We start from the raw sequence: 22,185 nt of genomic DNA, 5'->3' as shown, positions 1-22,185 counted from the left end.
GCAGTAGCAAGGATAGAGCTGGAGAGCATAATGCTAAGTGAAAAAGTCAGAGAAAGACAAACACTATATGGTCTCATATGTGGAATATAAGAAATAAATGAGCAAAGGAAAATAGAAAAACCAAGAAACAGACCTTAACTATAGAGAACAAACTGATGGTTATCAGAAGGGAGGTAGGTAGAGGATGCGTGAAATAGGTGATGTGGATTAAAGAGTACCTTTATCATGATGAACACTGAATAGTGTATAGACCTGTCGACTGACTATATTGTACACCTGAAGCTAATAGAACACTGTATGTTAACTACAGTGGAATTAAAAACGTAATAAAAAAAATCATCTTCAATGTAGGATTCTCATCTTCTCTATCTACAGTAGATAGCATGGCTAATTGGAATTTCAGTTTTCAAAGCAAGGAAAACATTCTCCTTTGTTTTTTCATCAGTGTTTTATTAACTTCTTGTGACAGTTTGCTGCTTCTCCTCAGTGAATTGACTGCTTAGTTTTCTTTTTAGAGCTAAAAGTCAACTAAAACCTACAGTTGAGTATTCCACAATCACACACAACTATTAGTAGTGATGAGGGAGAGGGAAGAACAAATCTTTCTGCTCAACAGAACATCATATTATAAATTTTTATGCAATAGTAAAGTAATATGTCACATAAATACTTTTCTACCTCTGAGCCTTAAATGTTTATTTCCAGACCCTCACCAGTGGTTCTGGTAACCAATTTAAATCCTCCTTTGTTTTCTTCTAAGAGACTTTGTAATGCCAGAAGTGATTTAAAGTTGAATATTTAAATAGTATAGAAGGTAGTAACTTTTAATTACATTAGGGATGATGTTTCAAGAACTAATTATACTTAACTTTTTAAATAGTAATTTTTCTTCTCTGAATTATTACTTCCCTGACTATACAGATAATACATAGTATAGAAATTTGAGAGGTTCCAAAGGGAAAAATGAAAGTCAATCATAATTAAAGAATAAATACTAAAATTTTGACATCTATTCATATAATGTATTTACATGCGTAAGAACATACTACATTTCTTGACTTACTGGGTTTTTTTTATAATTAATATATAGTGTATGCATTTCCCCATATTAGGCAATTTTAATGAATTTCATTATATCTTTGATAAATAGGAAAAACATACAAGAAGTGGAAATAAAACAGGTTTTTTTTTTGTTGTTGGAATCTCAGCAACTTTTCACTTTTTTGGCTTTTTGAAGGAATGACAAAGCTGGAGGACTGGGATTTTATTTCTTTCATTTAATTCCCTATGAGGAAAAAGGATGCACAGCCTCAAGGAGTATCCAGCACACTCCTGCCTTTGCTTCCCAACTGTCACTTACACTCTAACAACTTTCTGGCCCTTGACCCCACTGTGTACTTCCAGGTTTTAGTGTTTTAATTCCATCTACACTTCTCTTCTTCCAGCACTCCAGGATTGTGTAGGTCTTAATTAGAAGAGCACAATTCTATTCATATTTTAAGATTCAAATATGTGCCAGGATCTTTGCTAAAGTTTGATGCCAAATATGTTCACTCAGTATTGTGGGGATACATAAAAATGAAAAAGGCTCTACCTCTTTTTTTTTAATGTTTATTTTTTTTTGAGAGAGAGAGCATGGGCAGGGCAGGGGCAGAGAGAAGGGCACAGAGGATCCAAAGCAGGCTCTGGGCTGATAGCATCTAGCCTGATGTGGGGGTTGAACTCAACAACCATGAGTTTATGACCTGAGTCAAAGTTGGATGCTCAATTGACTGAGCCACCCAGGCACCCCAAGACTCTCCCTCTTGATGGGAAGACTAGAAAAGTTCCAGAAGAGCCTGTTGTAGTAAAACTATCTGTGCCTGTTCTTGGACATTGAATTTGCCACAAGAATTGGTGCTTTGTTTTAGCGGAAAGTATTTTGGCAGGACTCAAATTTCAAACTCATCTGAGGTGGATAGCCACTAAAATCTCTGCTCACGTATTTTAGGCTTAGATCTGCTTATGTGTAGTTAGGGATCATCCAGTATTTAGGTAGAGCTTATACAGAAACCTGGACTCCTATTCTCTAGCTGTCTCTTTCTGTGTTGTTGTTGTTGTTGTTGTTGTTGTTGTTGTTGTTTGTGGTGTTTTTTTTTAACATTTTTAACTGATATGGTCTTCCTGAAATCTGTCCTTTGTTTCTTCAAGTCAATGAGATTGAATTTTCCATCTGAATTTTAGTTAACCTCTAGTGATTATGACTTTGTCCTTCCCTTGTCTTGAAATCACTAAGAGGGAAACTTACCTAGTGCTATTCTTTTTTACAAATGTTGACTACCCCTTTTCATTTTCTGAATGCTGTTGACTACTTCAAGAAGGCATTTTTTTGTTTGTTTTTATTCTTTTAATCTTTAACTTTTTTTTTAAAAATTGAATTCCACTTAGTTAACATGCAGTGTAATATTAGTTTCAGGTTACAATTTGGTGATTCACTACTTACATACAACACCCAGTGCTCATCACAGCAAGTGATCCTCAATCCCCATCACCGGTTTAACCCATCCACCACCACCTCACCTTTGGTAACCATCAGTCCTCTAGAGTTAAGAATCTATTTCTTGGTTTTCCTCTCTCTTTCCCCCCCTATGATCATTTGTTCTGTTTCTTAAATTCCACACATTAATGAAATCACATGGTATTTGTCTTTCTATGACTGACTTATTTCACTTAGCATAATACTCTAGCTCCATCCACGTCATTGCAACTAGCAAGATTTCATTCTTTTTGATGGCTAATATTCCATTGCATATATAAACCACATCTTCCTTATTATAGAAAAGTCATTTAACATGAGATCTAACCCTTCTTAAATTTCTAAGTGTACAACACTATATTGTTAGCTATGGGAACAATGTTGTACCACAGATCTCTAGAACTTACTCATTTTGAATATCTGAAACTTCATACCTGTGGAATAACAAACCCTCCATTTACTCCTGTTCTCAACTTCCTGGCAACCACCATTCTACTCTCTGCTTCTGAGTTTGACTATTTTATTTAAAAAAATTTTTTTTAACATTTATTTATTATTGAGAGACAGAGAGAGACAGAGCATGAGCATGGGAGGGGCAGAGAGAGGGGAGGACACAGAATCTGAAGCAGGATCCAGGCTCCAAGCTGTCAGCACAGAGCCCAACGTGGGGCTCAAACTCACAAACTGTGAGATCATGACCTAAGCTGAAGTCCAATGCTTAACCGACTGAGCCCCCCAGGCACCCCTGAGTTTGACTATTTTAGATGCATCATGGAGTCTGGGAGTACCTGTCCTTTATGACTGGTTTATTTCCCTTAATGTAAGGTCCTCAAAGTTTATCCATGTTGTCACATGTGGTAAGATTTCTTTCATTTTTAAGACTGATTAATATTCTATTATATGTATATACCACATTTTCTTTAGCCATTCATCTGTCCATCAACATTTAGGTTGTTCCCTCATCTTGGCTATTGTGAATAATGCTGCAATGAACATGGGAGTTCAAATATCTCTTTGAGATCCTAGTTTCAGGAAGTTGTAAAAGCCTTTTTTTTGGTCTCGAGTTTATGTTTGTTATTTACAGGAGAGTTGATTCAAGTGTTGTCATTATTAGAACATTTTATTTCATAGAATATGTACATATTATGAATATGTACATTTTTTTATTTCCCACATTTATGTTATAAGTAAAATAAAAGGTTATATTTTCTTGTACTATCTTTATCTGATTATGAGATAAAAATAAAAGGATGGGGCAGGTTTCACTCTGGTTTTTGCTAAACAACTTGAATAACATGAAGACTATCTCTGACTTTAAAGTTTGATAAATTCATATGTAAAACTTTACCCAAGAACTACTAAATTTCAATTAGAAGTTGGTAAAAATAAAGATGAATTTTTATTCCATCTAAGTTACCAGTCCCCATGTATTCATAGATGTCCTATGGAGTTAAGAACCATTGCTAGAGAATATATATAGGAGAGGAATTTTTGTGTCATAGTGTATATGCATATTCATCTTTTTTTGTAATGCTTATTTTTGTTTTAAGAGTTTTTAAAAGTTTAATGGTTTCTTTTATTTTGGGATATATATTAATCTTTGCTAATTTTCCAAATTTGTACCCAGGTAGAAGTGTTTAAGAGCTCCTTTTGCACGATATTCTTGTTGATACTTAATACTGGCTTATTTTTAAATTATTAATCGAGTCTGGTTAGTTCAGAGAAGCATTTTCTAAGCCTCTCATAACAGTAGGTATTATTTGAAAGGTGTTTGAAGTTATATGGGGTATACATGTGACACACTCTTCCTGAAGATGTTTCTGTTTGGTTTTGTCACAAGGTTAAGTTCATGCAAATCTGTAGAAGGAAGCAAGATAGATGCAGCCAAATGTTAACCCAGTAAAGTAGTGAGGGTAGTTACTGCATGTATAAAGTCTACATGTGTATAAGGTGTTGGTGCATCCCTGTGCAGGTTCTTTCAAGAGACCTTTGTAAACATTGCTGAAGGAATCATATTTTCTATTCTATTGTGAGACCACTAGATGATGGCACAGACTAGCTTTTTCTTCATTCTTTCTTTTTTAGTACAAACCTGTGAGTGGAATTATGGGATCAACTCCATTGGTCTTGCTTATTTGCTCTTGAAAACGTTAATACTCCAGTTGCAATGAATTAGATTTTGTGTCTGTCCATATTATTGTCATAATTTAGTATTTAACTACTTTTTGGGTGGGCAGTATCACATTTAAAAATATTTTGGGGGCTCCTGGGTGACTCAGTGGGTTACAGGTTCAACTCTTGACTTTGGCTCAGGTCGTGATGTCATAGTTCATGAATTTGGGCCCTTCATGGGGCTGTCTGCTGTCAGCACAGAGCCTGCTTCAGATCCTCTGTCTCCCTCTTTTTCTCTCTGCCCTCTCCCACTTGTTCTGTCTCTCAAAAATAAACATTAGAAAAATATTTCATTTCTCTTATTACTTATGATTTGATTATCCTTTCATATTTTTGATATTGGTTGTAGGACTTTATGTTGTATAACTTGCTATTTTTTATTGGATGTTTAAATTTTTTATGTATTTCAAATTTTTTTAATGTTTATTTTTGAGACAGAGAGAGACAGAGCATGAATGTAGGAGGGACAGAGAGAGAGAGAGAGAGAGAGAGAGAGACAGAATCTGAAGCAGGGCCCAGGCTCTGAGCTGTTAGCACTGGGCCTGATGCAGGGCTTGAACTCATAAACCGTGAGATCATGACCTGAGCCAAAGTTGGATGCTTAACCGCCTGAGCCACTCAGACGCTCTGTTTATGTTTTTTAGAAACATATTCTCGACTAATCCTTTTTTTGTTTCTGTGTACTACAGATAAATTTTCCCATTTATGTCTAATGTTTACTTTCTCAATGGTGTCTTTTGTTATATAGAACACTTAATTTTAAGGAGGTTGAATTTCTTGTTCTTTTCCCTTTTTGCTTTTTAGCTTGTTTAACAAATACTTTTACTGCCTGTATGTCATAAAAATATTCTTCCATAATTTTCTATAGAAGTTCTAAAATTTTGCTTTTTATAATTTTGACTAATCAAATTTATATATAGCATAAGGTAGACATTTATTGTTATCTTTCTAGTCAGTATGAATAATCAATAACCAAGCATGATTTATCAAATAGTCCATTTGCTATGAACTGATTTATAATGCTTTAACATTTATCAAACCCTCTGATGATATCTGTTATCAAACTCTATTTTTTGAATTGAAGATTAATTTTATTATATATACCCATATAAGTAGGAAATAAAAAGAAAGATTATTTAAAAAAAGTTTTAAATATGAAATTTATTGTCAAATTCGTTTCCATACAACACCCAGGGTTCATCCCAACACCAAGTGTTCTCCATACAACACCGTGTTTTCCTCAATGCCCTTCACACACTTCCCCCTTCCTTCCACACCCCATCAACCCTCAGTATATTCTCAGTTTTTAAGAGTCTCTTATACTTTGGCTCCCTCCCTCTCTAACTTTTTTTTTCTTCCCCTTCCCCATGGTCTTCTGTTAAGTTTCTCAGGATCCACATAAGAGTGAAAACATTTGGTATCTGTCTTTCTCTGTGTGACTTATTTCACTTAGCATCACACTCTCCAGTTCCATCCACATTGCTACAAAAGGCCATATTTCATTCTTTCTCTTTGCCACGTAGTATTCCATTGTATATATAAACTACAATTCCTTTATCCATTCATCAGTTGATGGACATTTAGGCACTTTCTATAGTTTGGCTATTGTTGACAGTGCTGCTATAAACGTTGGGGTACAAGTGCCCCTATGCATCAGCACTCCTGTATCCCTTGGATAAATTCCTAGCAGTGCTATTGCTGGGTCATAGGGTAGGTCTATTTTTAATATTTTGAGGAACCTGCACACTGTTATCCAGAGTGGCTGCACCAATTTGCATTCCCATCAACAGTTCAGGAGGGTTCCCATTTCTCTATATCCTCGCCAGCATCTGTAGTCTCCTGATTTGTTCATTTTAGCCACTCTGACTGGCGTGAGGTGATATCTGAGTGTGGTTTTGATTTGTATTTCCCTGATGAGGAGCGACGTTGAGCATCTTTTCATGTGCCTGCTGGCCATCTGGATGTCTTTAGAGAAGTGTCTATTCATGTTTTCTGCCCATTTCTTCACTGGATTATTTGTTTTTCGGATGTGGATTTGGTAAGTTCTTTAAGATTTTGGATACTAGCCCTTTGTCTGATATGTCATTTGCAAATATATTTTCCCATTCCATCGGTTGCCTTTTCATTTTGTTGATTGTTTCCTTTTCATAAGCTTTTTATCTTGATGAGGTCCCAATAGTTCATTTTTGCTTTTAATTCCCTGGCCTTTGGAGATGTGTCAAGTAAGAAGTTGCTGCAGCTGAGGTCAGAGAGGTTTTTTCCTACTTTCTCCTCTAGGGTTTTGATGGTTTCCTGTCTCACATTCAGATTCTTTATCCATTTTGAGTTTATTTTTGTGAATGGTGTGAGAAAGTGGTCTAGTTTCATTCTTCTGCATGTTGCTGTCCAGTTCTCCCAGCACCATTTGTTAAAGAGACTGTCTTTGTTCCATTGGATATTCTTTCCTGCTTTGTCAAAGATTAGTTGGCCATACTTTTGTGGGTCCAATTCTGTAGTCTCTATTCTATTCCATTGTTGTATGTGTCTGTTTTTATGCCAATACCATGCTGTTTGATGATTACAGCTTTGTAGTAGAGGCTGAAGTCTGGGATTGTGGTGCCTCCTGCTTTGGTCTTCTTCTTCAATATTACTTTGGCTCTTTGGGGTCTTTTGTGGTTTCATACAGATTTTAGGATTGCTTGTTCTAGTTTCGAGAAGAATGCTGGTGCAATTTTGATTGGGATTGCACTCAATGGGTAGATAGCTTTGGGGAGTATTGACATTGTAACAATATTTATTCTTCCAATCCATGAGCACGGAATGTTTTTCCATTTCTTTATATCTTCTTCAACTTCCTTCATAAGCTTTCTGTAGGTTTCAGGATACAGATTTTTTACATCTTTGGTTAGGTTTATTCCTAGGTATTTTATGCTTCTTGGTGCAATTGTGAATGGGATCAGTTTCTTTATTTGTCTTTCTGTTGCTTCATTATTAGTGTATAAGAATGCAACTGATTCCTGTACATTAATTTTGTATCCTGTGACTTTGCTGAATTCATGTATCAGTTCTAGCAGACTTCTGGTGGAGTCTGTCGGATTTTCCATGTATAATATCATGTCATCTGCAAAAAGTGAAAGCTTGACATCATCTTTGCCAATTTTGATGCCTTTGATTTCCTTTGTTGTCTGATTGCGGATGCTAGCACTTCCAACACTGTGTTAAACAACAGCAGTGAGAGTGGACATGCCTGTCGTGTTCCTGATCTCAGGGGGAAAGCTCTCAGTTTTTCCCCATTGAGGATGATGTTAGCTGTGGGCTTTTCATAAATGACTTTTATCGTGTTTAAGTATGTTCCTTCTATCCTGACTTTCTCGAGGGTTTTTATTAGGAAAGGGTGCTGAATTTTGTAAAAGGCTTTTTCTGCATCGATTGACAGTATAGTATGGATCTTTTCTTTTCTTAATGTGATGTATCAACATTGATTGATTTGTGAATGTTGAACCAGCCCTGCATCCCAGGAATGAATCCCACTTGATCATGGTGAATAATTCTTTTTATATGCTGTTGAATATGATTTGCTAGTATCTTGTTGAGAATTTTTGCATCCATATTCATCACTGGCCTGTAGTTCTCTTTTTTTGCTGGGTCTCTGTCTGGTTTGGGAATCAGAGTAATGCTGGCTTCATAGAATGAGTCTGGAAGTTTTCCTTCCCTTTCTATTTTTTGGAACAACTTGGGAAGGATAGGTATTAAATCTGCTTTAAATGTCTGGTAGAATTCCCCTGGGAAGCCATCTGGTCCTGGACTCTTATTTGTTGGGATTTTTTTGATAACTGATTCAATTTTTTCGCTGGTTATGGGTCTCTTCAAGTTTTCTATTTCTTCCTGTTTGAGTTTTGGAAGTGGGTGTGTGCTTAGGAATTTGTCCATTTCTTCCAGGTTGTCCAGTTTGTTGGCGTATAATTTTTCATAGTATTCCCTGATAATTGCTTGTATCTCTGAGGGATTGGTCATAATAATTCCATTTTCATTCATGATTTTATCTATTTGGGTCATCTCCCTTTTCCTTTTGAGAAGCCTGGCTAGAGGTTTATCAATTTTGTTTATTTTTTCAAAAAACCCCCTCTTGGTTTCATTCATCTACAGGTGTTTTTAGATTCTATATTGTTTATTTCTACTCTGGTGTTTATTATTTCTCTTACTCCTCTGGTTTTGGGGTGTCTTTGCTGTTCTGCTTCTATTTCCTTTAGGTATGCTGTTAGATTTTGTATATGGGATTTTTCTTGTTTCTTAAGATAGGCCTGGATTGCAATGTATTTTCCTCTCAGGACTGCCTTTGCTGCATCCCAAAGCATTTGGACTGTTGTATTTTCATTTTCATTTGTTTCCATATATTTTTTAATTTCTTGTTTAATTGCCTCGTTGACCCATTCATTCTTTAGTAGGATGTTCTTTAACCTCCATGCTTTTGGAGGTTTCCCAGACTTTTTCCTGTGGTTGATTTCAAGCTTCATAGCATTGTGGTCTGAAAGTGTGCATGGTATGATCTCATTTCTTTTATACTTATTAAGAGCTGTTTTGTGACCTAGTATGTGATCTATCTTAGAGAATTTTCCATGTGCACTCGAGAAGAAAGTATATTCTGTTGCTTTGGGATGCAGAGTCTCAATATATCTGTCAAGTCCATCTGATCCAATGTATCATTCAGGGCCCTTGTTTCTTTATTGATCCTGTGTCTAGATGATCTATCCATTGTTGTAAGTAGGGTATTAAAGTCTCCTGCAATACCACATTCTTATCAATAAGGTGCTTATGTTTGTGATTAATTGTTTTATGTATTTGGGAGCTTCCGTATTCGGTGCATAGACATTTATAATTGTTAGCTCTTCCTGATGGATAGACCCTGTAATTATTATATAATGCCCTTCTTCATCTCTTGTTACAGCCTTTAACTTAAAGTCTAGTTTGTTTGATATAAGTATGGCTGCTCCAGCTTTCTTTTGACTTCCAGTAGCATGATAGATAGTTCTCCATCCCCTTACTTTCAATCTGAAGGTGTCCTCAGGTCTAAAATGAGTCTCCTGTAGACAGCAAATAGATGGGTTTTGTTTTTTTTATCCATTCTGACACCCCATTTCTTTTGGTTGGCGCATTTAGTCCATTTTCGTTCAGTGTTATTATTGAAAGATATGGGTTTAGAGTCATTGTGATGTCTGTAGGTTTCTTGCGTGTAGTGATGTCTCTGGTACTTTGTGGTCCTTGCAACATTTTATTCACAGAATCCCCTGTAGGATGTCTTGTAGGGCTGGTTTAGTGGTGATGAATTCCTTCAGTTTTTGTTTGTTTGGGAATACCTTTATATCTCCCTCTATTCTAATGACAGACTTGCTGGATAAAGGATTCTCAGCTGCATATCTTTTCTGTTCATCACAATGAAGATTTCCTGCCATTCCTTTCTGGCCTGCCAAGTTTCAGTACATAGGTCTGCTACTGTTCTTATGTGTCTACCTTTTAAGTTATAGCCTCTTTATCCCTAGCTGCTTTCAGAATTTTCTCTTTATACTTGTATTTTGCCAGTTTCTGTATGATATGTTGTGCAGAAGATCGATTCAAGTTATGTCTGAAGGGAGTTCTCTGTGCCTCTTGGATTTCAATGCCTTTTTCCTCCCCCAGATCAGGGAAGTTCTCAGCTATGATTTGTTCAAGTACACCTTCAGCCAGCCCCTTTCTCTCTCTCTCTTCTTCTTCCGGAATTTCCATGATACGGTTATTGTTCTGTTTGATTGCATCCCTTAGTTCTCTAATTCTCCCCTCATTTTTTTATCTCTCCTGGATTTATCTCTCTTTTTCTCAGCTTCCTCTTTTTCCATAATTTAATCTTCTAATTCACTGATTCTCTCCTTTGCCTCTTCAATCCGTGCTATGGCCACCTGCATTTTATTTTGCACCTCATTTATAGCATTTTTTAGTTCCTCATGACTATTTTTTAGTCCCTTGATCTCTGTAGCAATAGATTCTCTGCTGTCCTCTATGCTTTTTTCAACCCCAGAAATTAATTTTATGACTATTATTCTGAATTTTTGTTCCATTATATTGCTTAGATTGTTTTTAATCAGTTCATTAGCTGTCGCTACTTCCTGGAGTTTCTTTTGAGGAGAATTCTTCCATTGAGTCATTTTGGGTAGTCCCTGTGGTGGCTCCAAACTGAAGGGCACTTCCCCTGTGCTGTCTGGAGTAACTTGTGTTGATGGGCCGGGCCACAGTCAGACCTTATGTCTGCCCCCAGCCCACCACTGGGGCCACAGTCAGACTGGTGTGTACCTTATCTTCCCCTCTCCAGGGGCAGGACTCACTGTGGAGTGGTGTGGCCCCTGTCTGGGCTACTTGCAGACTGCCAGGCTTGCGGTGCTGCTTCAATGGGATTTAGCCAAGGGTGTATTCACCGGGGTGGATCCGCAAGGTACACAGGGGCAGGAGGGGCAGGTTTAGCTCCCTTTGAGGTCAGTGGTCTCCTGCGGGAGGGGCACTGAAGCACTGGGAGGGAGGCAGGCCTGTCAGAGGGATGGATTTACAGAAGCAGAGCATTGGGCGTTTGTGCACTGCAAGCAAGTTCAGTGATGGGAACTGGTTCCCTTTGAAATTTCGGCTGAGGGATGGGAGAGGGAAATGGCGCTTGCCAGCATCTTTGTTCCCCCCCCCCCCCGCGAGTTGAGCTCTGTCTTCTGGGGCTCAACAACCCTCCCACCCGGCGTCCTCCCACCCTCCCAGCTCTCCGAGAGCAGAGCTGTTGACTTTTCACATTCCAGATATTAAGTTCCGCTGGCTGTCAGAACTCACAGAGTCTGGCTCCTCTGCTTTTCCAAGTCAGACTTTGGGGGCTCTGCCTTGCTGTGAGGGCTGCCCCTCCACTGCCCTGGCTCACTCCTGTCAGTCCGTGTAGCATGCACCGCCGCTCTTCCCTTCCTACCTTCTTCCATGGGCCTCTTATCTACACTTGGCTCTGGAGAGTCCATTCTGCTAGTCTTCTGGTGGTTTTCTGGGTTATTTAGACGGATGTGGGTGGAATCTACACGATCAGCAGGACGAGGTGAGCCCAGCGTCTTCCTATGCCACCATCTTCCTAGGTCGTCCCAAACTCTTGTAGATCCTTGGGATGTTTCTGAATTTTTTTTTCTATTTTGTTGATTTTCTTGTCTTTTTATCTTCACCAATACTACGTTATCTAAATATTGACAACTTTATAATCATTCTTGATATCTGATAAAGTGGTTACCATCTCCTTATTCTTATTCTGCAATATTTTCTTAGTGAATCTTGATCTTTTGTTCTTTTATGTAAATTTTAGGATCAACTTAATGAAGTCCAAAGAGGAGAAAGAAAACCTCACTCCATTAGACTTTTGATAGAATTACATTAGATTTAGAGCAAATGTTGGGGATAAATATTTTTGAACTTCATAACTATATGTAAAATAAAGCTCCCTGATTATTTAGATTTCTTTTTTTTTAAATTTATTTTTGAGAGAAAGAGAGACAGAGCATGAGCAGGGGAGGGGCAGAAAGAGACACACAGAATCCAAAGCAGGCTCCAGGCTCTGAGTTGTCAGCACAGAGTGTGATGTGGGACTTGAACCCATGAACTGCATGATCATGACCTGAATCAAAGTCAGCTGCTTACCTGACTGAGCCACCCATGTGCCCCTCCTATTCTGTTTTTTAATAAAGATTTAGAAGTTTCCTTATAAAGTATTTGATATTAAAAAATTGTTTTAATGTTTATTTATTTTTGAGAGAGAGACAGAATATGAATGGGGGTTGGGCAGAAAGAGATGGAGACACCGAATCTGAAGCAGGCTTCAGGCTCTGAGCTGTCAGCACAGAGCCTGATGAGGGGCTTGAACTCACAAAGTGTGAGAGCATGAGGTGAGCCAAAGTCCGACACTTACCTGACTGAGCCACCCAGGCACCCCACGATCTTTTTTTTAGATTTATTCGTAGGTACTTAATATATATGTTGCTATAGGGAGATTCTTTTAAAAATATGTAAATATTTAAACATTTAAAATTATAACTTAAAAGATTTAAATATAATTGACATACATTTTTTTTCAGGTGTACACCATAGTGATTTAACTTCTCTCTATAAAATATGTATATTTTTAACCAGCGTGGTTGGTATAGAGACCACAATTAATTTTTTTTAATATTGATCTTTAGATTCAGCAAATATTATTAGTTCAAATAATTTGTTTATAACTTTTCTTCATTTCCAGGACACCTGGGTGGCTCAGTCGGTTGAGCATCCTGACTTCAGCTCAGGTCGTGATCTCACAGTTCATGAGTTCAAGCCCTGCATCGGGCTCTGTGCTGACAGCTCAGAGCTTGGAGTATGCTTTGGATTCTGTGTCTCCTTCTCTCTCTGCCCCTCCCCTGCTCACACTCTGTCTCTCAAAAATAAATAAACATTAAACAAATTTTAACTTTTCTTCATTTCCATTAGACAGTTATATTGTCTGGGAAAATGATAATATATTTTTTTAAATGTTTATGTATTTTGAGAGAGCGTGTGCATGAGAGAGCAAGGAGAGGAGAGGCAGAGATAGAGGAAAAGAGAGAATCCTAAAGAAGTGCCACTCAGCCTGGAGCTCCACACGGGACTCTATCCCATCACCATGAGACCATGCCCTGAGCCGAAGTCAGGAGTCTGACGTTCAACCAACTGAGTCACCCAGGCGCCCCTCATTTCTTCCTTTGTATTCTTATTTATATATTATATTTCTTATTCTTTTCAAAATTGAACTCTAGTCCAATGTTGATAGAAGAGGCAAAAACAGGCATTTTTTTAAACTTTAGTTTTATTAAAAAATTTTTTTAAATGTTTATTTTTGAGACAGAGAGTAAAGGTAGGGCAGGAGCAGAGAGAGAGGGAAACAGAGGATCTGAAGAGGGCTCTGCACTGACAGTGGAGCCTGATGAGGGGCTTCGGCTCGCTCTGAGATCATGCCCTGAACCTGAGTTGGATGCTTAACTGACTGAGCCACCCAGGAGCCCCTAAAACAGGCATTTTAAAGTCTTATTTTGAACATTAAAAGTAATATGTTTAATATTTCATCATTGCCTATGATATTTGCTGTGAAATTTTCATAGGTATCATTTATCAGGTTGAAGAACTTCCTTTCTGTTCTAATTGCTAAGATTTTTTAAAAAATTAATAATGCTGTTGAATTTATCAAATGTCTTTCCTGCATTTACTAAAATGGGCATACTTTTTTCCTCCTTTAATTGTTATTGGAAATTACATTACCATGTTTTCTAATGTTAAAACTTCTTTGGATCCCTGGGGTGAATCTTACTTGGATATTAAGTACTACTATTTTATACATTGCTAGATTATATCATGAATATCTTACTTAGGATTTTTAGATCTATGTTTGTAGTAGTGACATATGTTTTCCTTTTTTTGTTCTTGTGCAGTTTTGTTTCACTTTATACTAGGTTCAAAATAATTAGTTTGAGAAGCTCTTCTTTTTTTATTTTGCAAAACAAATGGATAGGATAGTTCCTCTGTTTTCAAAAATTTATTAGAGTTTTCTAGGGAAACTATTTTGTCCTGGCAACTTTTTAAGCAACTATTTCAGTACTTCCTTGTCTTTAGTATTTTTTTCTGTTCTTTTTCTTACTGTTTGAATTAAATGCTTAGTGCATTAATTTCCAATCTTTATTTTCACATTCATGTTGAAAATTGAAATATCTATTTATTTATGCCTATATATTTCCTTTTAGAGTTGAATTATAGTAACTGGTTTTGGTGGTAATCTTAATGTCAAGTTCTAAATATTTTGTAATTTCCATCATGATTTCTTTTCTAGCCAATGAATCATTTAGAAGCATGTTTCAAGATTTCCAAATCTAAAATATTTGTAAGGTTATATTTTTGTTACTTATAACTAATTCTATTGTATCATAACTAGAAATTGTGGCTGATTTTAATTTTTCATTATTCATTAAGACTTGCTTTGTATTAGAAATACATGTTCTCTAGTGTTTCAATATAAAATTGTACGTATCTTACATATTATCTGATTTCCATATTAGAATATATATCTTCTTATATAATTATTTGTTTTAACTAATCTTAATAACTATAGAATTCAAATCTTCTATTTTCACATTTCTATACTACCAGTTTGAGAGAGGTGTGTATTAAAATCACCTACTTTTATTTAGTGTCTTCACAAAATTTGTGTGTTATAATTATGGAGATTTTTGTCTTATTTTGAAGCTGTTTGTATGACTAGGTCGAAGATCATTTTTTCTTTCTGGCCTTTCTGCTTATGTGATTTTTACTTCAAGGCCAATTTTGTATACTCTCAGCAGTAACTTTCCTTTGGTTGGTGTTTGTCTGGCATGACTTTTTCTATTCCATTGCTTTAAACTTCCTTTTGTCAAGTTTTAAATATTTTTCTTGTAAATAAAATACAGCTAGATTAATGAGAATCCAATCTGAGAATCTTTGTCTTCCACCTGGTTATGTTTAACATAATTATATGTATTGTGAAGAATACTAATGTGTTTGAATATATATCTTTAATCTTATTTTTCTTATTTGGTGTTTTCTATCTACTATACTCATTTATTTACTGCTTTTTTTCTCCCAACTTTCCTGACTTATATTAGATTGTGAAGTTTTATTTCCTTGAAAATTTGATATCTTATTTCTTTTGTTTTTGTATTAACACTTATTTTTAAGAGATGTTTGCTTAACATAGCAGAGTTTAAACCTAACTGACATACTTTAGTCTTCCTGAACAAATGCAAGGATCTTAGAATGTTTACTTCCAATTGCCAGCTTCTGTTATCATCTTCTATATTTTGGGTTCTAGAATTTTATTCCATGACCTTGTTTTTAAATTTGCAAAATGTTTTCCTTTTTAAAATAAGGCAATAATTTTATAGATTTATTGATATATTTATTCATTCTTTTTTGACTCATGCTTTTCTTCATTCCACTCTTTCCATCTAGATTGAATTTTCTTCTTCTTCTGTAGGCACATTTTTTAATAGTTTATTCAGTGGGTTATTTAAGTGATAAATATCTCTTAGCCTTTGTCTGGAAAGTTATTTATCTTCAGTCCTGAAAGTTAATTTATCCACTTTAGAGTTTACAGTCATTTCTCTTCAGAAATTTGAAAATATGATTCCATTATCATCTGAATTCTATTTTCTTGAGGCCATTTATATTTTATTCTTTTTTTTAAATTTTTTTTCAACGTTTATTTATTTTTTGGGGGACAGAGAGAGACAGAGCATGAACGGGGGAGGGTCAGAGAGAGAGGGAGACACAGAATCGGAAACAGGCTCCAGGCTCTGAGCCATCAGCCCAGAGCCCGACGCGGGGCTCGAACTCACGGACCGCGAGATCGTGACCTGGCTGAAGTCCCACGCTTAACTGACTGCACCACCCAGGCGCCCCTATATTTTATTCTTTGATGCATATAACAAACTACTCTCAAAATGTAATAGGATTGCTGGGGCACCTGGATGGCTCAGTTGGTTAAGTGTCCCACTCTTGGTTTTGGCTCAAGTCATGATCTCACGGATTTGTGGGTTTGAGTCACACATTAGGCTCTGCACCAGCAGTCAGGGGCCCTCTTAAGATTCTCTCTCTCTGCGCCTCCCTTTCTCTTTCTCTCAAAATAAGTAAATAAACTTAAAAACGCATATAATAGGATTGCTTAGTATTAAAAGCAGACTGTATTTCCTTTTTTAGAAACCATATTAAATGCTTTTTGTATAAAACATTATGACTTCTTTTTAGACCCACTTCCATGTTTTATTACAGGCACTAGCTTTGCTAGCATATTTTATATTATTATAAATATTAGTGCTCATTTCTTTAATATTGATGAAAAACTTTCAATACATGTTTTGAAATGTGGAATGTTAGTGTTCCTGCCAAATCCTAAAATAAGGTATAGATATAATATGTATGTATGATATACACAAAAGATAAAGCAGGAAGAGGTCATCTGTACCAACTATACAAAGAACCATAGTCTGGAGTTTGTCATTATGCTCTTTATCTTGTAAAAGGCAAGTCAAAGAAAATTCTGTATTTTATGTTTAGAAAACTAAGAGATGATATTAGGGAAGATACTAACAAGTTATAATATACTTATTGAAATATAATGTAACTTTGCATACACTGTACTCTTGTATCATAATATTTGGAATTTATTATGATTTCATTATGATACTTAACATAGCTCTTTAGACAAGGTGGTCAAATTCCCTATCTTAACCTGATGCTAGTAAACACATAAGAACTTTCTTAAATTTTTGTCTTCTGTCATACATGATTATTTTGTCATTTGTCTCTCTTCTGTAATTTACTTTTGCTTTATGTTCCTGAATTTTAATCTCAACTGGTATGCTGGCCCTTGTTTTGATAACTATTTGCTGTGAAGACAGAATTTCATTTTTAACAAATATTAATATGGTGAATATTCTGTTTGTTATTTATAGTCTACTTCAATAATTTCTTTCATCACCGCCCCAACATTGAGCCATTGATTATATTGTACTCTTTAAAATCCTTTGAAAATTAAATCTTTTAGATTTGATGCATAAAATTTATGTTTAATAGCTCTTTCTCACTAATTGCAATAGTGTTAATTATATTGGCCAAAATCTTAATATTTTCTTTAAAAAATCAATAATATACATCTTGCATACATATTAACACTGATATCCTGTAATCAACTCAGTCATTGTGACAATGTAATTACTGTTAATTTAGATAGTCTCTAATCAATAGTGTGTCATAAAATGTAATCATTTTAAAATCCCATATCTGTGTAAGAATATGAGTAACATAAGAAAGAGTTCTTGCCATTAAGGTTATAGTTCAGTTTCTTGAACTTCAAATACCTGGTTCTTATTAAGTTCCATATCATAATAGGTCCTGAGAAATGTTAGTGATTATATAATTTAGTTGTTTTAAGAACAACAATGTTACAAGGAATATAGGTGATTATCATGTAAATGTAGAGGAATGGCTTTATCAAAAGTATCTTCATGGCCTTATGGGTATTGAAAATGAGACTGCATAAAAAATTGTAGGAATAATGGAGGTCCTTTTACTATGGTCTATACAATGTGGCATGTCACGGGAACCAGTAGTTCCTGCAGAAAAAACTAGAAACAGATGGAAGACTTTAGCAGAAAGCATATTATGTGACAAAAGTTTACTTATGACTCTCTCCTCATTACTTAGAGTTTAAGTTTGTTTAATCTTCTGATACTTTGACTTTCTTCCCTCTCCCTTTCTTCTTGTCCCCCAGGAATGACAATGAAACACTGTTAACTGTTCAGTAGAGGAAACTATGTTTCAAAGGGACCATTAAAATTTATTTTTCATTACTCCCTATGTTGGAGTTATAAACAATCTATTAAAAAGTTTTTCTTTTTAAATAGGATAACTTTTTTTTTCTAAAGGAAGCTTAAGGGTATTTATAATGACACTTTAAAAAAATTCGTTTGCCACTCTTGCCTCCATTAGAGTCTGTCTTGCATCACACATTTAACTTGACAAGATATCTGTGAATTTAAAAGATATGTATTTTTAATATTTGAAAAAAAAAAACCTCTCAGGAAATCTTGTTAAGACTAGTTTCATACAGAAAATCTCTTGGTGATTTGAAAAAACCATCTATTTTATTTTGTGTGTTTTATACATTTAGGTATTTGAACCTTCTAATTGGTCACATAAATTGTTTCCCCCAAAAAGGAAACATTAAACTAGCTTCTTCCTGAATGATACACTTACTAGTTTTCATTTAAATGTCTTGAAGAGTTGCCCAATTAGCTCATCATATTGATACAGTATTTCAAAACTTGAGTATTTACACAATTTACTTATTTATTTTTATAATCATAGGACATTTTTTGGTTTCTTTAAATGGAATATAACCTTTAAAACATTTTTGTAAGAAATATTTGTAATCACAAGTCAAAAATTCCTGCCAGTATGTCACAGTTTAAATTTTTTGAATCCTCTGGGACTATCTTGCCACTGGACAGAGTGGTAAAATGATTTTAACTTCAAGTTTTGCAAGCATAGTGTATCTTATATTTATCAGTTATTACATTAGTAAATAGATGTGATCCAAATTTTTTTCTGTTAGTGAGGGTGTCAAACAGGGTGACACAGAAAGTAATATATCAATATGAAATTGGCAACTGATTTCCAGCTTGGACTCCAATCAGGATGTGACTCTTTCCAGCAGTGGAATTATATTAATCATTATTTTCTTTATCAGCAAAAACAAAACAAACAAACAAACATGGCTCATGACAGAGTACATTGACCGGAATCCAAGCACTTAGATTTTGGGATAAAAAGTGATTCATCGGGGAGCCTGGGTGGCTCAGTTGGTTGGGCAGCTGACTTTGGCTCAGGTCATGATCTCGTGGTCCTTGAGTTCGAGCCCCACGTCGGGCTCTGTGCTGACAGCTCAGAGCCTGGAGCCTGTTTCGATTCTGTGTCTCCCTCTCTCTGACCCTCCCCCGTTCATGCTCTGTCTCTGTCTCAAAAATAAATAAATGTTAAAAAAAAAATTAAAAAAATAAAGATTCATCAATAGAGGGGAAGAGAGAAAGAGAGAGGGAGAGAGGTGATAGGTCTGAGAATTAAAAGAAATTCAGCTGGGGATGCTCCTAGGTGGCTCAGTCAGTAAAGTGTCTGACTTTAGCTCAGGTCATGATCTCACGGTTCGTGATTTTGAGCCCCACATCCAGCTTGCTGCTATCAGCACAGAGCCATCTTCAGAGCCTCTGCCCCCCTTTCTCTCTGCCCCTCCCTCACTCATGCTCTCTCTCTCTCAAAAGTAAATATTAAAAAAAAAGTTCAGCTGGGGGGCGCCTGGGTGGTTCAGTCGATTAAGTGTCCAACTTCAGCTCAGGTCATGATCTCACGGTTTGTGGGTTCATACCCCATGTCAGGCTCTGTGCTGATGGCTCAGAGCCTGGACCCTGCTTTGGATTCTGTGTCTCCCTCTAGCTCTGCTCTTCCCCCACTCATGCTTTGTCTCTCTCTCTCTCAAAAATAAATAAACATTGAAAAAAATTTTTAAAAAGTTCAGCTGGAACAAAGGGTGCAGAACAGTGGGAAGAGGTAAACATTGGTGAAAGCTGGGGCTAAAGAGTTATATAGGATCTAGATCTTAGAAAACTTTTCAGGTCATTTTAAGATTTTTTTTTTTTTTTACTGCTTTTATCGAAGTATGATTAATAAACCAAAAACTCTAGATGTTTAATTTGCACAACTTGGTATGTTTGGAGATAACTACATACCTGTAAAACCATCATCTCTATCAATACCCTAGACTTATCTGTCACCTCCAGAATTTTCTCCTTCCCTCTTTGGTTTTCTTTTTTGGATGTATCATTTTTGTGAGTTTTTCCATTATTCTTGTAGCTTTGTATTGATGTCCTTGCATTTGAAAGTGCATTAACCTCTTCCAGTCTTCATAGACTGATTTTGGCAAGTAATGACTTTCTCCTGCTGGATCTTCAGACAGGACTACTTCCAGGATCTCTGTCAGATGGGGCCGGATCTGGGTCACAGGGCTGCTTCTATGTCTGCAGTTGGGTTTTTGGTTGGTGGCCTTGTTACCAGGAGTTTGTACATGTGTGGCTCATGCTGGGTCCCTGTGCGGATGGGACTTGTGCTCAAACAAGGGGATGCTTCCAGGTCCTCAGTCAGAACTGTGGTTGGGATGGAGGCTATTAGTAGGAGCCATTTGGGTGTAGTTCCTGCCAGGTCTACTGAAGAGCAGTTGCTGGACTAAGAACACGCAGTTGCTGGAGCTGAGTCTCCACATGGATAAGGCAGCTTCTGAGTCTGCCAGGTCCACAGTTGATGGTCTTTCTACCAGCGTGTTGGCCTGCTTTCTCAAACAACTTTTCTCAATCTTAGGCTCTACTGATATGTTTCATCTTTGTAACTGGATCCTGAAACTTGTACAAAAACACTTTGCTCTGTGGATGGTTACCAAATCAGTGTTTCTGTGTAGGGACTAGAACTGGAGACCTTCTATTTTGCCATCTTGCTGGTGTCATGCTTTTATTTTAAGAATTTTGGAAATTATCAAAAGAACAGGAGGGAACCTGTGAAGAAGAAACATTTTATACTGGGAAAATGGCAGGAAGACAATATGGTAGAAGATAACATGATGAGTGAAAGAAACATGTTTTACTTATTACATTTAGATGATAACACTGTAAAACAATTCAGAGAGAAATTTAGGATCCAGATCTTACAGATTTTGATTCATCATTTTATGGTGATTCATTGAAACAATGAGAATGGATGAGTTTGCTGTACGAGATAATACTGGAATTTTAGGTAGTGAACATTCTGTGGAGGCACATTAGCATCATGTCACTGTGTTTGAGGCAAACTTCTGAAGCAATTTTTTTTCCACCATGAAATCCTTCATTTCATTAGATGGGTAAAGATGATTTAAGTATCTTTTTATTATTACATGTTTGCTATTCTTGAAGTGAATGACATACACTTGACAAAGTGCTGGGCTCCAGTATTTCTAAATCATTGGTGTGATAGTGAGGACACATAATTTTTAAAATGGCCTGAACTTCTTTAATATAGTTATAAGAGTAGAATTTGTCATCTATTTTAGGGGTAGACACTCTTTTGAGAAGGACAACAATGAGGACTGCTTTTAGTTGTCTACTCATGTATTTTTATAGGGTTAAACATAATGCTCGTAGAGGAAGGAAATAAATAGGATTCAGCAGAAGATGACTAGCTAGGAGCTAAACAGGGAAATGGCTTTAAGAGGCCTTGTGAGGAAGTATATTTAAGAGATACTAGGAGCAGTAATAATTCAAAATGAATATTCCCCGCGCCTCCCCCCACCCCGCATCACTTTATCTTATTCTTAAGCTAAGCAGTCTGTCTAACATGACAACCTCTTAAATGTGTGTGTGTTTTGTATATACTCTTTGGGGTGTGAAATGGGCTGTGGAGAGCTTAAATACAATGAGAAATAATTATAAGATAATCAGAAAAGTGATAGAGAAGCACAATAGAGAAACCTGGAGAAAAAATTACTAAGAACTAGGAAAATATAAGAAGTCCTTAGCAATATTTGCAAGGGGGATACATTGTGTGCATTCATGCAAAATAAAGGTTATATTATTGTGATATGGCACTAAAGGAAGAGGTGAATCCTGAATGCTGGAGACTTTGGGACCATCAGTGATTCTTAAAAATGACAAGTTTTTGAGATGGAGGATGAAAGAACAAGAGTGAGAAAGAGATGGAAATACAGAATCACAAAATGACAGGAGGAGGGAAAGATATAAACAGTATTAGAAAGAATTAGATAAAAGGGATATACAGAGGAAAAGTTAGAAGTAGGAGCTAGTGAGGGAGAGAGAGAAGATGAGGTACATAAGAGAATGCATTAATAAGGATTTATATGGTTATAAGCA

General features: G+C 36.2%; 1 long non-coding RNA gene across 1 annotated transcript; it reads right to left on the bottom strand.

Moving 5' to 3' along the window:
- Window positions 1-106: 106 nt before the first annotated feature.
- On the bottom strand, window positions 107-21,407 carry LOC115500082. The gene is made up of 3 exons (XR_003964376.1): window positions 21,397-21,407; window positions 11,659-11,664; window positions 107-218 (listed from the first exon to the last, which is right to left on the bottom strand). It is a non-coding gene; the product is annotated as an uncharacterized LOC115500082 (long non-coding RNA).
- Window positions 21,408-22,185: the final 778 nt, after the last annotated feature.

Source organism: Lynx canadensis, chromosome D4 (genome assembly GCF_007474595.2).
Source record: "Lynx canadensis isolate LIC74 chromosome D4, mLynCan4.pri.v2, whole genome shotgun sequence".
Lineage (NCBI taxonomy): Eukaryota > Metazoa > Chordata > Mammalia > Carnivora > Felidae > Lynx > Lynx canadensis.
This window is presented reverse-complemented; position numbering and strand designations above follow the sequence as displayed.